This window comes from Canis lupus, chromosome 34 (assembly GCF_011100685.1).
Source record: "Canis lupus familiaris isolate Mischka breed German Shepherd chromosome 34, alternate assembly UU_Cfam_GSD_1.0, whole genome shotgun sequence".
NCBI lineage: Eukaryota > Metazoa > Chordata > Mammalia > Carnivora > Canidae > Canis > Canis lupus.
Genome location: NC_049255.1, coordinates 9,000,557 through 9,013,640, shown reverse-complemented (window position 1 = coordinate 9,013,640; position 13,084 = coordinate 9,000,557).

The window sequence follows — 13,084 nt, the reverse complement described above, 5'->3', positions numbered from 1 at the left end:
CAAGGAGAGTGCTGTTGCCATCAACCAAATAGAAACTGTCATATTTCCTGGGGCATTGGGCTGAGTACACAAAATGGTTATGCATCGGTAGAGGGGAATAATTTGTTTTCAACTGAGCACTGCCCCAGTTCCACCAACAAATCTTAAAAGCAAGATGCCAAAGGATCAAATTCTTGCCAAATAAAGTACCTGAGAATAAATCTCAACAATATTTGTAAAAATACAAAAAATAGCATCCAACAATGTCTGGCATCCAGTCAAAGATTACCAGGCATGCAATCAAGCTGGAAAATATGAACCATCATGAAGAGAAAAACCAATAAATTAAAAATTCACATAAAACTGACACAGCAGATGATTTACAATTTTCAGATGAGGCCATTAAAACATTAAACATTATAACTGCATCCTGTGCATTCAAAAGTTAAATAGAGATAGGAAAGATCTAAAAGCTAAAATGTGTGAGATAAAATATATAGTAGATTGGATTAATGGAAGATTAGATTTTGCAGAATAAAAATTTAGTAGACCTGAAGATGTGGCTAACCTATCAAAACTTAAAGGCAAAATGAAAGAATTTAAGACAAGCAATAATAGTCGATCACAAGACTTCAAGTAGCCTCTTCCATATGTGTGTGAGTGAAGAAAATTTATGTGAAATAATATGAAATAATAATGGCTGAAAGTTTTAACATTTGATGAAAATAGTAAATGTAAGGGTTCAACAGTTCAACAAATCCCAAGCACAAGAAATAGGAAGAAAATGACACCCAAGGCATATCGTATTCAAATTGCTCAAAACCACTGATAACAAGAAATCTTAATGCCAATCAGAGAAAAGGCAGGTTATACAGAAAGAAATGCAAATAAGGATGACAATTGTTTTCTCATTCTCTCATTCTCATGACAGTAGTGCAAATAGGAAGACAAGAGAGCAACATTTTTATATTACTGATAGAAAAAGAATAAAGAAAAAATGAGACAAAAAATATATAAACCTGGAAGATTTTACCAGAAGAAAACAGGCCTGAAAAAAACGTTTTCCAATATATAAACCTTAACAAATTTGTTACCTACATACCTGCACGGGAAAAGATATGGCAAACAATGCTCTTCAGGCAAAAGAGAATGGAACCATATAGATTTGGGACTAAAAATACAGGTGTGAAGATCCATGGAAATAGTAACTACATGAGTAAACAAAAGTGCTAACAAGTGCAAGTTGATGTCTACAATATGTAAAGGCAAACATGTTACCAATAGCACAAAAGGCAGGGAGGTGGAAAATGAACTATGCTAGTCTAAGATTCTTATTCCCGTTGAGAAGTGCTATTATCATTTGATTAAATGGTCTTCAGTTAATGCAACCACCAAGGTAGAAAGCCAGTGAGTTATAGTCATTAAACTACAAAAGAGATAATGTGGAATCATATAAAAATAAATCCAAAATAATGACAGGTCTGTCATCATGACATTCACTCAATACTATAGTGGAGGCTGTAGCCAGTGTAATAAAACAAGAATAAAGAAATACAAACATTAAGTTTGTAATGAAGTAAAATCACATTTACTTATAGACAACATGCTCAGTTATGTAAATAATCTTAGGAAATTTAACAAAAAACTACTAAGACTAATTAGTGAGTTTAGAAGAGATGCAGAATCTGTCTACAAAATTAGTTTCATTTCTTCATACTAGCAGTGAACAATCACAAATTCAAATGAGCAATACCATGTACGGTATCAACAATATATATGAGATGCAGATATATCTGAAAGACCTATAGACTAAAAATTATAGAAAACATCTGAGAGTAATTAAGGAGGACTAAACAGTAGAGAGATGTAAATTTTCCCAAATCAATCTTACACTTAATAAAATCTGCATTTTTTTTTGGTAGAAATTGTCAAACTGATTCTGAAATTCACATGGAATACCAAAGACTTAGTGACAGCAAGAGTGAGAAAAAACATTAAAGCATGAGACTACCTAATTCAAAATGCATCATAAATACATATTAACTAAAATGTAATATTGGCTTCGAATAGACAAAGAGATCAATGGAAAATAAAAGAAAATCCATAAATGGACCCAAAATCTACATGATTAATTAATATTCAGTAGAAGGGCAATAGTAATTCAGTGGAGAAAGTACAGTCTTTTTTTTTTTTTTGAAAGTACAGTCTTTTTAACAAATGTTGGAATAGTTTGTACCAATGTGCACACACGCACACACACACAGACACACACAAACATAGTGCAATTTACATCATAAATCACATACAAAAAGTAACTCAAAATGGATCATAGACATACATGCAAAATCTTAAAACCTTAAACCTTCAGAAGTAAACACAGGACAAAAAACTGAAAATTTCCCATTTTCAACACCAAAAACATGATTTATGAAAGAACATGTCAGTGATTGGATTTCAGAAAAATTAAAAATGTTGGCACTTAGGATAATACTATTAAGAGAATAAAAGACAAAGTGCATACTTAGAGACACTGTAAATCACAAATATGATTAAGAATTTGTATATTAGTATCCACAACTTGTAAAGAAGTCTCAAATTTCAAATATGAAGAAAAAAAGTAACCCAATTGAAAATAGGTAAATGATTCAGACATTTCATTAAAGAAAGATATATTGAAAGTAAGTACATGAAAAATGCTCACCTTCATTAATCATTATGGTAATGCAAATTAAAACCACAGTGACATACCATTACAAACACATTAGAGTGGCTAAAGTTAAAATCACTAACCGTATTGAGTTTCAGGGCGGGTATACAGAAGAACTGGAATGTTCATGTGCTGCTAGTAGGAATGTAACATGTACACTGACTTTGGAAAGAAGTTTGGTAGTTTGCTAAAAAGTTAACCATACAATTCACATAAGGACATGTACTCCCAATTCTAGGTATTTACCAAGGACTAAAAAAATCATACATCCACACAGTGACTTCTACATGAATGCTCATAGCAGATTTCATTTAATAACCCCAAAGTGGAAGCATCTCAATGTATATATAGCAATAGGTGAATGTATGAACTCTGGTCTACCCATATAATGGAATATAACTTGGCACTACTACCATGATGCATCATGGGTACATGTTACAGCATGAATGGATCTCAAAACAAACACACAAAAAGTGCTGAGGGAAAGAAGCTAGAGAAATAAGTGTAAATGCTGTATGATTGCATCCATATTAAACTCTAAGGAAGTACAAACTAATCTGAAGGAACAGAAGGAGATCCCTGGTTTTCTGGGGTTGGAGGCGGGTATGGAGCAAGGAGGAGCAGAGGGAGAGATGAGAGAGAGGCATGCAAGATTTTTTTTTGTTGGTGATGGAAATACTCATGTTCTTGATTGTGATGACATTTCACAAAAGTACCTATATGTCCAAATTCATCACCTTGCATACTGCATGTCAAGTATGCTTCAATAACACTTTCTGTTTATAAAGAAAAGAAAAAAGGGAAGAGTAAACTGGTATCATTTGAGTGTCTTCAGGGGCTCCATCACCAACACAAGATTATGTCACAGACATCCCAATCCTCATTTTTCCAAATAAGTAATTTAAGACTGGAAAGGTCAAGCATGAAATGTTACAGGAGATAGGAAAGGAGGCTGCTTTTGTACTTCTAGCCCAATTATGACAAAAATAGATCTTTAACTGATTATACCAAAATCACTCTGGTGATAATCTGGAAGTTCTTATGGCACATTTTTTAAACCTATAATTCTGAAGAATTCTCTTTGGAGGTCAATAAAGAAAATGGTAAAGAATTGAAAACCCCCTTTATTGTGTCCATTGAGAAGTACCACTGTGCTTTGTCTTGTTTTGTTTTGTTTTGTTTGTTTTGTTTTGTTTTGTTTTGTTTTGTTTGGAGAAGGAGCAACAGATGGGTGCAAACGGGGAAAAAGGAAAGCAATAGAGACTGGGGAGCCTATAATCCAACCCATTGTGCTTTCCTAGACAATGTTCCCAAATTAGTTTTATTTCTTGGCTTCCTCACACCCCTGCCTCCTTCCCAATCTGATGGTCATACCTTAAAACTATGTGGTTTGAGCAGAAAGTCACACTAAATGTAGTCTTCAATTTATAGCTGAGCCTAGATGGAGGTCTTGGTCGTTTATGGGCTTTTTCAACCATTTTCCAGTTGTTTAAGAACCTTAAATACCTGTTTTTCCAACCCATTAAGGCCCCATATTTTTTTTACCTATTTTCTTCCATTTATCCTTGCAAACTGATCAAGGTCACACTAGTGCTTTGATTTCAAGCATCCCCCCAGAGTTGCTGACGCATTTAACTCATGATTTGCTTCTGTGTGACATGGACCAACATCTTTCAGCTTTACTCAGTATCCAGTGCCCAACTGCTAAGCCAAAGCCATGAGTTTTAGGTTCCATTAGCATTCTATTTCAAGGTACCAATTTCAGTATTAGTCAGGGTAAGTAATGCTAGAATCTGTAACAAACAAATCTCACATATTATTAGCTGCTCATAAAGGAAGTTATTTTTCATGTCACAGTTCATGAGGGTTGATGTGGGTGGAGGTGGGAGTGAACAATGTGTTCCTCCACACTGTCTTGTCAGGATCTGATCTGACACAGCCTACAGCATTTGTGATGTCCCAGTATTTGCCTAGGCAGCAACATCAAAACAACATGCAGGAGATGAGAGAAAGAAGAAATGGAGAGGGACTTCTCTCCTAAAGACCTCAGACCAGAATTCAGAATTGACATGATGCTTACACACACTAGTGTGAACCCCAGCCATATGCCCTCCTTCTCCCCTTCAGCAGATGTAAAGTAGTTGAGAGATGAGCTGGTTTTGTGTGCTCTGGAAGGGATTTGGGGAGCATCTACCCAGCAGTGGCACAACTACACTGGAAATATTATTACAATAGGACCCAAGTGGTTTCTCTCTTTCCATCTTCTCCATTCCTCTATAATCTATTTACCACACAGCAGCCAGAGGGATCTTTGCAAAAGGAAAATTATATGATTCTGCTGCCCTATGTAAACCTCCTAGCTACCTAAACCACTTGAAGGAAAAACCAAGCCATTGAGATGGTCTACAGTGTTTCCTTGACATGACCCAACATTGACCTAATATCCCCACTACTTTCCATCCCCTCTCACTGACTCCCTATGTATGTAGAGACAGCTGAGTTGGCCCCCATCTCTGGGTCTATCCCTTTGTTGTGTCCTCTCCCTGGACTTTTGTTTCTTCAAGTCTAAGCAAGAATCAGCACTCATTCTCTTCAGCTCCCAACTCAATAGAGAGGTGTTCCCTGTAACTGCCCCAAATTTGTACTCCCCTGTCCTCCTTACACTGTTGTATATTTGTCAAAGAACTTCTCACTATCTGATAGTATGTATGTTTTGATTTGTCTTTGTGTGTTTGTTCCACAAAAACATGAGCCCCAAAAGGTAGGATCAGGGTCTGTTTGGTTCATTGTTGGAAGAGTGACTAGAGCTCGGTCAACACTGTTGAGAGAATAAATGAACAAATGAAGAAGTGAATGAACTTCAGGTTAAATTAATTATGTCATTTATTCAAAGTTTAGTTGAGATTGATGACTAGCTGAGATCAAGCACAAAATTGAAAATTCTGATGATTAATGAGGGCCAACCTCAAGGGCCAGTGTATTACTCAGAGCCCCCGTCGGAACCTGAAGTTGCACTCAGAATGACATGATTTGGGAAGACTTTAATTAAGGGTATTTATGATGGAGTGGGATGATGTCCCAGAATCACAGAGATGACACAATTCTTAAATCTGGCAACTGCTGAGCTTAGTCCCCAACTACAAGACCTGAAGAACCACCAGGAGGTCAGAAACCAGACACCGGATGATGTGTAATGGGCCAACTATCTAGACATGTGCCCTGCACTTCAGGGATAGATCTAACTCCAGAAATACCACAAGGAAGGATACTCCAATCTTGCTATCTGATGTCCCTCTGAATCTCTGTTGGTTCTCTTGCCCCAGGCTGGATTCACAAGAATCTACAGAGTAAGAGAACTCCTTGATGAAGCCAAACTTCTCAGAGTGTTAAAGCCCAGGGCAAGCTAGCATGGTGCAGACAGCAGACGGGAGCAACAACAGGAAGATATACAGCAGCCATGTGACTATGTCTTAAACAGGCAAAGATGGATCAAGGCTAGATGACATTAGAATGGGGGAAAATTTTAAAGGAAAAAAATTAAGAGAAGGAGCTACTTGGAAGAGCAGTACTGAGTATCCCACTTGCTGTACAAGCTTTGGATTTCCCAAGAGATATGTGAAATCCCAGGGGAATGGGACAGTGAGGCGCCCAGAAGTGGAAGTAGCATGTTTCTGGGACTCCTACCCCACTCCAGATTTCCAGACTCATTCTGGATACTGTGCACACAATGAGATTGCCACTTTTTAGGAAAGTGGAAGGCTTGGGATATACTGGAGAGATGCCTGCAATGTAGCCCTATTTTCCATACCATGTGCAAGGAGACTAGGGTCAAAGGAGAGCCTCTGTCAACTGCAAGTCAGGCTCTCCTGAGACTTAACCACATCTCTCCCAGAGACTGGAATATTGAGCCAGAGTCCACCTGGAGCACAAGTCAGGGACCAGGCACAGGCAAACTCTGAGCCGAAGGCAAACCCAGGATAGACACATGGAGGGAGTTCAAGAACCCAGATGCTTGTTGTCAGACAGACTAACTCTCCCTTTACCGGCCCCTAGAAGAAAGTGTGGCTGTTCACTTGATCATCCAGATCCCAGCATCTGGGAAGCATCTCAGAAATGGTTGTCGAAGTTAAATATTCAAAGCATAGAATTAGAAGGTTAGAACACCAAGAAAGACAAGAGTGAGATGGAGAACAGGCCCCAGAAAACAGCCTTCATTCTAGAATGTAGCTCTTGCTTCTCTAAAGCTTGAAAATTCTGTCTCCCTGACAAAAGTTATGGTGCTTCTTTATACAAATGTTTTGTGAGAGATTGGGTATAAAAACATATTCCCATTGGATTTCAAGAGAATGTCTAAAGCAATTCAATAAGAACCATACCATGTAACATTCCGTGTAGTTAAAAATGACATTTGTACATTAAAGATTAGCATTTTTAAAAATTACAGATAAATTGAGAAAAATGTGCAATCTTTGTATTAGCATTGGTATTGAGGGGAGAGCTTCTTTATCTCCTTTCTTCCCCTCTCTAACAAACGTGCATCAGAACCTCCTTGACCTTAGCACAGAGCAGTGGCCCCACGAACATGCAAGGGCAAAAGGCAAGAGTATGTTTACAGAAGCCAGACTAGCCTGGCCCAGGACACATACCAAGTTGGTCTGTCCTGGGGGAGGGATTTGCTTGCTACACAAAAATCAGACTTATATCATTTAACAATGTCCACCAAATGTTTATTTTGTAACTATGGAGTGAGTAACAATCTCTGTAATAGCTATTAACTCTGTGTTGCTGTATATAGAAAGGCTGAAGGCGAATGCAGTGTGGGTGTTTGACTATATTTCAATAACTCTGTGACCAAATTTTATCACATTCTTGTGGTAAAGTCTGACCACAGCTCCTTGTAATCTTTCCCTAGCTCAGAATCAGGAAAAGTAGATTTGTGAGGAAAAGAGGGAGGAGTTACACTCCCCCGACTATGTGCTCATTAAGGATGGAAGGAAACGTGTAAAGTTCCCACAAAACTTGCTATGTTGATAGAGATTATGGATCTCAATGACACTATAGAGATATGCATATGCATACACAGATGCACATGGATATGTAGACATATAGAGATAAATAATACAGAAACAAATGAAATTGATGCAGCCAAGAATTGGATGTACACATGTATATATAGATACACAGGTTAGATACAGAAGTAGACACAGATATACTGTGTGTCTCTGTGCCTCTACTTCGCAGAGGTCTGTGTCATAGAGATGTAGAAACAGTTACAAAGGCATAGACTAGAGATGGAGATAGAGATCAGCTATAGACATACAACACATGGAGATATATATGCAGATGTAGGTGTGGATTTCCATGTATTTGTAGATGTAAAAACATATGTGAAAATGTCAAGATCAGTGTAAATATAGACATAGGTTAGATATGATTGTCAATGTGGTTGTCCATGTCATTGTTGATGCTGACACTTATGTTATATAAATACATAGATAGGGATAAAGGAAGATGAGATGCAGATGTAGACATAGAATGTTGTAAAGAGATGCAGATGTAAAAATAGCCATAGACACAGGAATAGATGAAATACAGAAATTGATGTGGATGTCATGTCCATAATGACATTGACACAGGCATTAACATAGTCACGGACACAGATTAGACACAAGAAAATAGAGATGGATAGAGATGTAGCTACTGATATAGTTGCCAACACTGATGCCAATATCTCTAGAGAGACACACATTGATAAAGACACAAAGTTGGGCTGGATATAGATGTTGATGTTAATACCAATATCTATAGTTACATATTTGTATATAGACAAGAACACATTGACAGAAGTCAATCTAGCCTGTCAATGTGTCAATACATATTAACATATGTATTTGTTTATGTAACTATAGATATAGACAAAGACGGAGATTACGCATATATGTAGATGCAGGTCATGATATCAACGTTGGTGGAAATGTGCATTAGAGATGTGTAGAAATGAGAGTTGATGTTGCTGCCAGCATTGATGTGGAGATACAGCCTATGGGCTTACATTAGATATGGATGCACATGTTCATAGATATTAATAGCTATATCTATGCAGGGAGAGAAAGTCGTTGATTAGGTACAGAAATAGACACAGAAGCTTCATGCGTGTTACATTGACATCAGTACAGATAGACACAGGCTTAGACTAGATACAAGAGTAGATGTAGATGTCAGTGTTAGATGCTGATGCTGTTGTCAGCATAGATGAGAGACAGACAAATGCCAATATTCGCATCTGTATCACTATGGCTATTGACATAGAGAGATGAGATATACATGAAGATGTAGGTGTTGAAAGTTATTTAGATACAGACATGGATGAAGACAAAGGTATGTTCCAAAGGAAAGCACCAATGTATTCCAGGTCTGTACATAGATATGCAGGTCCCATTGCAAAAGCCTAATTGGAAAATTACCATTACCCTTCTACTCCCAGCCCTCATTTCCCTAAACTGCTCCTGTCCCCCCCTTCCCCCCTGGTAGGTGTTGTGCATGTATATAGCCATACATGACCCCATCTTTAGCTTATTCACTTCTCCTGAACAAAGTTGCGATGGTGGGAGGGCAGCCCAGTCCTTTCTCCAGAATTATTCTATGAAGTTACTTATTTCTATGAGTTAAGTGAAATAATCTGCTGAAAGTGTTAGCACCCAGCGCCAAGCACATGCTTAGTAAACACAAGGTGGAACATGTTCCTAACTCTCACAGATTTCTGACCATTGCCCCAACCCTCCTAAGGCTGTGTGTTAGAAGCCTGAATGCCTTAGTAAGGCTGAGAAGTACAGAAATTCCTCTCCAGTCCTTAACTTGACAGCTACAATGTCTTTGTTCCTGTGGGAGTATAGAAGTTCCTGAGCATCTGATGGCCTTAGAGAGTCAAAATGAACAAGCTTAAAGCCTCTTGCTTATTCTTAGCCATTAATTTCCTTCCTTAAATTACACGGAGGAGTTACACTTGGATCACAGACCCAAATCAAATATTCCTCCAGGAGTTTTCAAGAGAAGGATGTGTTGAGTCCAGAGCTGACCAACACACATGGTCAGCATGGCTAAAGTCCCAACTGACAGAAGCAAGGGACAAATAAGAACAAGACTGTTTTCAGAATGAGTACATTTGAAGGAGATAGTCCGGGCCTCCAGGGCTGCAGTGTCTCAGGCTGGTCCACTATTATAGTTACATATTAAAAAGCATCATGCAAGAACTCACAAGTGTATACCCACAGGCTAATGGATGCTTGGAAATGAAGGTTTGGCATTATCTTAGGAGTTTCCTTGAAAGTGGAAGGAACAGAGCCACCTGATGGCAATACAGATGCGTGTGAAGAAGCATTTGAGAGGATGCTTGCCTAAATACACATGCCAAGCAGATAGGCTTGCCCCTACACACACACACACACACACACACACACACACACACACACACACAAAATGGTATTTACAAATTGCAAAGACTTTAAGACATGGAGATACTGTGGTTGGTAATGATACTTTTCTCAAAATGTCCACATCTTGAAAAAGAATTTTATAGGAGATGATTAGAAGTCACCAAAAGGAAGAAATGACATGTCTGATAGAAACTATGGAAATACAACTCCATATGTAGTAGACCTCTTTCAAGTGTCTCTACGTTTGATGTCAGTAGCAGTGCCAAGGTCTTCGGCTTGCTAACTATAACATTAAGATACCGCACATATGAAATTTCCTATGACATGGACCCTTTTTGTGTGTCTACTGGGGCACTTCAGCAGCTGCAACAGACCAGCCCATGAACAGCTTTTGGAGAAAGCTGCCTTTTGCACTTTTCCATGTTGCTTGCATTATTACTTCAGAAATAAACAGTAGGGCAAGGACTACACTATGTCTTTATTTCTTTTCTTGCATCCTTCACATTGCTGTCCTGATTTTGTTGGTTTCTTACTCACTATGTCCATCAAGTCATTATTTTTATAATCTTCATTATGTGGAGATTAACCAGATTAGATGTTTTACCTAAAGAGTCTTCCAAGCTTTTGCAACCACTTGATACAACCTAGTAGCTTGTGAGGGCAGCCGGGAAACTATAATTTTCTTCATTTTTAAAGAAGATGAATCTGCAGCTATAAACCATTGATTGTCTTGTTCAGGGTAGTGTAGCTGAGAGCAGAAAATCTAACAATTCAGATTTTGAGTCCCAAAAGACCTTGCAATTGCTCCTAGTTTATGCTGTTTTTTTTCTTCCTTTCCCTGCTCCTTCTTCTTATTTTTATTATTTCTTTTATATTAACATTAGAACTCCCAAGAAGATCACTATTTAGAGTTTAAAGATCTGATTAAAATCCTATCATATAAGTAATTCTAATTTTAAACTCATCAAACCTTTATCAATAAATAATATTTTGGTGAGTTTATAATAATGTCCCAACACATTACAAAAATAAGAAATATAAAAAAACAGATGATTGTAAACAAATCCTAAACATACCCTCAATTAAAATTTTGACCAAGTATTATGTCCCTAACAGCTTTAGGTTCAGTTCATTTGAGCAAACATGGATGAAAAGTTTGCCCTGCCTGGCCACCCTGTGAAAGACAGTTGAACAGTTAATGGTTAAAACTGAGCAAAGCAGCTTTTAGACAGAATCAATGTCTGTGTGAACACTTCAGTAGCTACTAACCTACTGCCCCAGGCCCTGTTCCCAGGGACCTTGAATTACATGGACCAGGGAGATCGGACCAATGAATTAAGCAATTTCCTTCGTCTCTAAAATTAATGCTCTTTTGCTTTGGACAATGTTTTTGCTACTTTCAAGAAAACAGGCATTGGATATAAATGCGATGCTCAGTATGGATGCAGCCTTTCACAGCAAGTTTGGTCTGTAGTTATAGAAAATGAAACAAAGAAGGACCTTTACCTTCCAAGTGCAGTGTTACAACAAAGTCATATCAGCAAATGCATGGAAGTGTTAGGTGCAAGTGGCTCCCTCCTGTACTTTAAGATTCTGGATGTTGTCCAGATCATTTTCCCCAGCTACCAGCCCTAAAAGGTTCCATGCAAAGATCCAACACTTCTCACCCTCTGATTCTCCACCTCATACCTTGCCAGCTCTTGCAGAAAGTGATGCAAAGATAATCTCTCATTGCTTTCTTTTGCTTAACTAGTTAGCGTAATCCTGATGTTCATGGCAGATACTTGAGATTGCTTAATCTCAAGCTATGACCAGGTTAGAACCTTATTCAACAGATAATGATTTCATTATTCGACAGATAATGATTTATGTTAAAAAATAGATTAGCATGTAAAGAGTTCGACAAAGAAAGAAGTATTAGGGAGAGACTTTAGTAAGATTAGATCATTTAAGTTCAGTGGATACAATTCAGTTTCTCTCTCTATCTCTCTCTCTCTCCCTCATACTTATAAACATATGCACACGTGATAGCTCAGTTTACTTATCTATAATCACACTTGTAATTATGTATTGATATGTACATCTGATTTTTTTTAATTTTTATTTATTTGTGATAGTCACACAGAGAGAAAGAGAGAGGCAGAGACATAGGCAGAGGGAGAAGCAGGTTCCATGCACCAGAATCCTGACGTGGGATTCGATCCCCGGTCTCCAGATCACGCCCTGGGCCAAAGGCAGGCGCTAAACTGCTGCGCCACCCAGGGATCCCGATAAGTACATCTGATTTTTTAATACTATTCCCAACCAATGTCAGGACTGTCATGTGAGGAAACACCCTTGGATTGATTAGCCCGAACAGGTGTTTAGTTTAATAGAAAGTGATAATTTTATTATGTGGACTCCATGTCCATGAGGTCAAGTGGTTAAGTACAGAGCAAATGGAGTTTTCAGTGTATTGAAGGTAAATAAACAAGGCTCTAGATTAATCTAAAATTCTTCCAGAAAACTTAACACAAAAGTTTCCTTAACTAAGTTCATATGACAGGGTATTCTAGATTTTTCTTCTTATTATGAAATGTTTTCCTAAGTGCAAGTAATATTTCATAATTTAAAAATATTTCCTGGGGATCCCTGGTGGCTCAGTGGTTTAGCACCTGCCTTTGGCCCAGGATGTGATCCGGGAGTCCCGGGATCGAGTTCCACATCAGGCTCCCTGCATGGAGCCTGCTTTTCCCTCTGCCTGTGTCTCTGCCTCTTTCTCTCTCTCTCTCTCTCTCTCTCTCTCTCTCTCTGTGTCTCTCATGAATAAATAAATAAAATCTTTTAAAAATATATCCTACCTATAGGTAATCACCTACAGGCAATAGTGAAAATTTTACTAACAAGTAGTATTTGAGAGTCTATGCTTGGAATGTTGCTGTTTCAATATTTGAGCTAGCCAAACAGGAAAGCTGAGCCAAGTCTT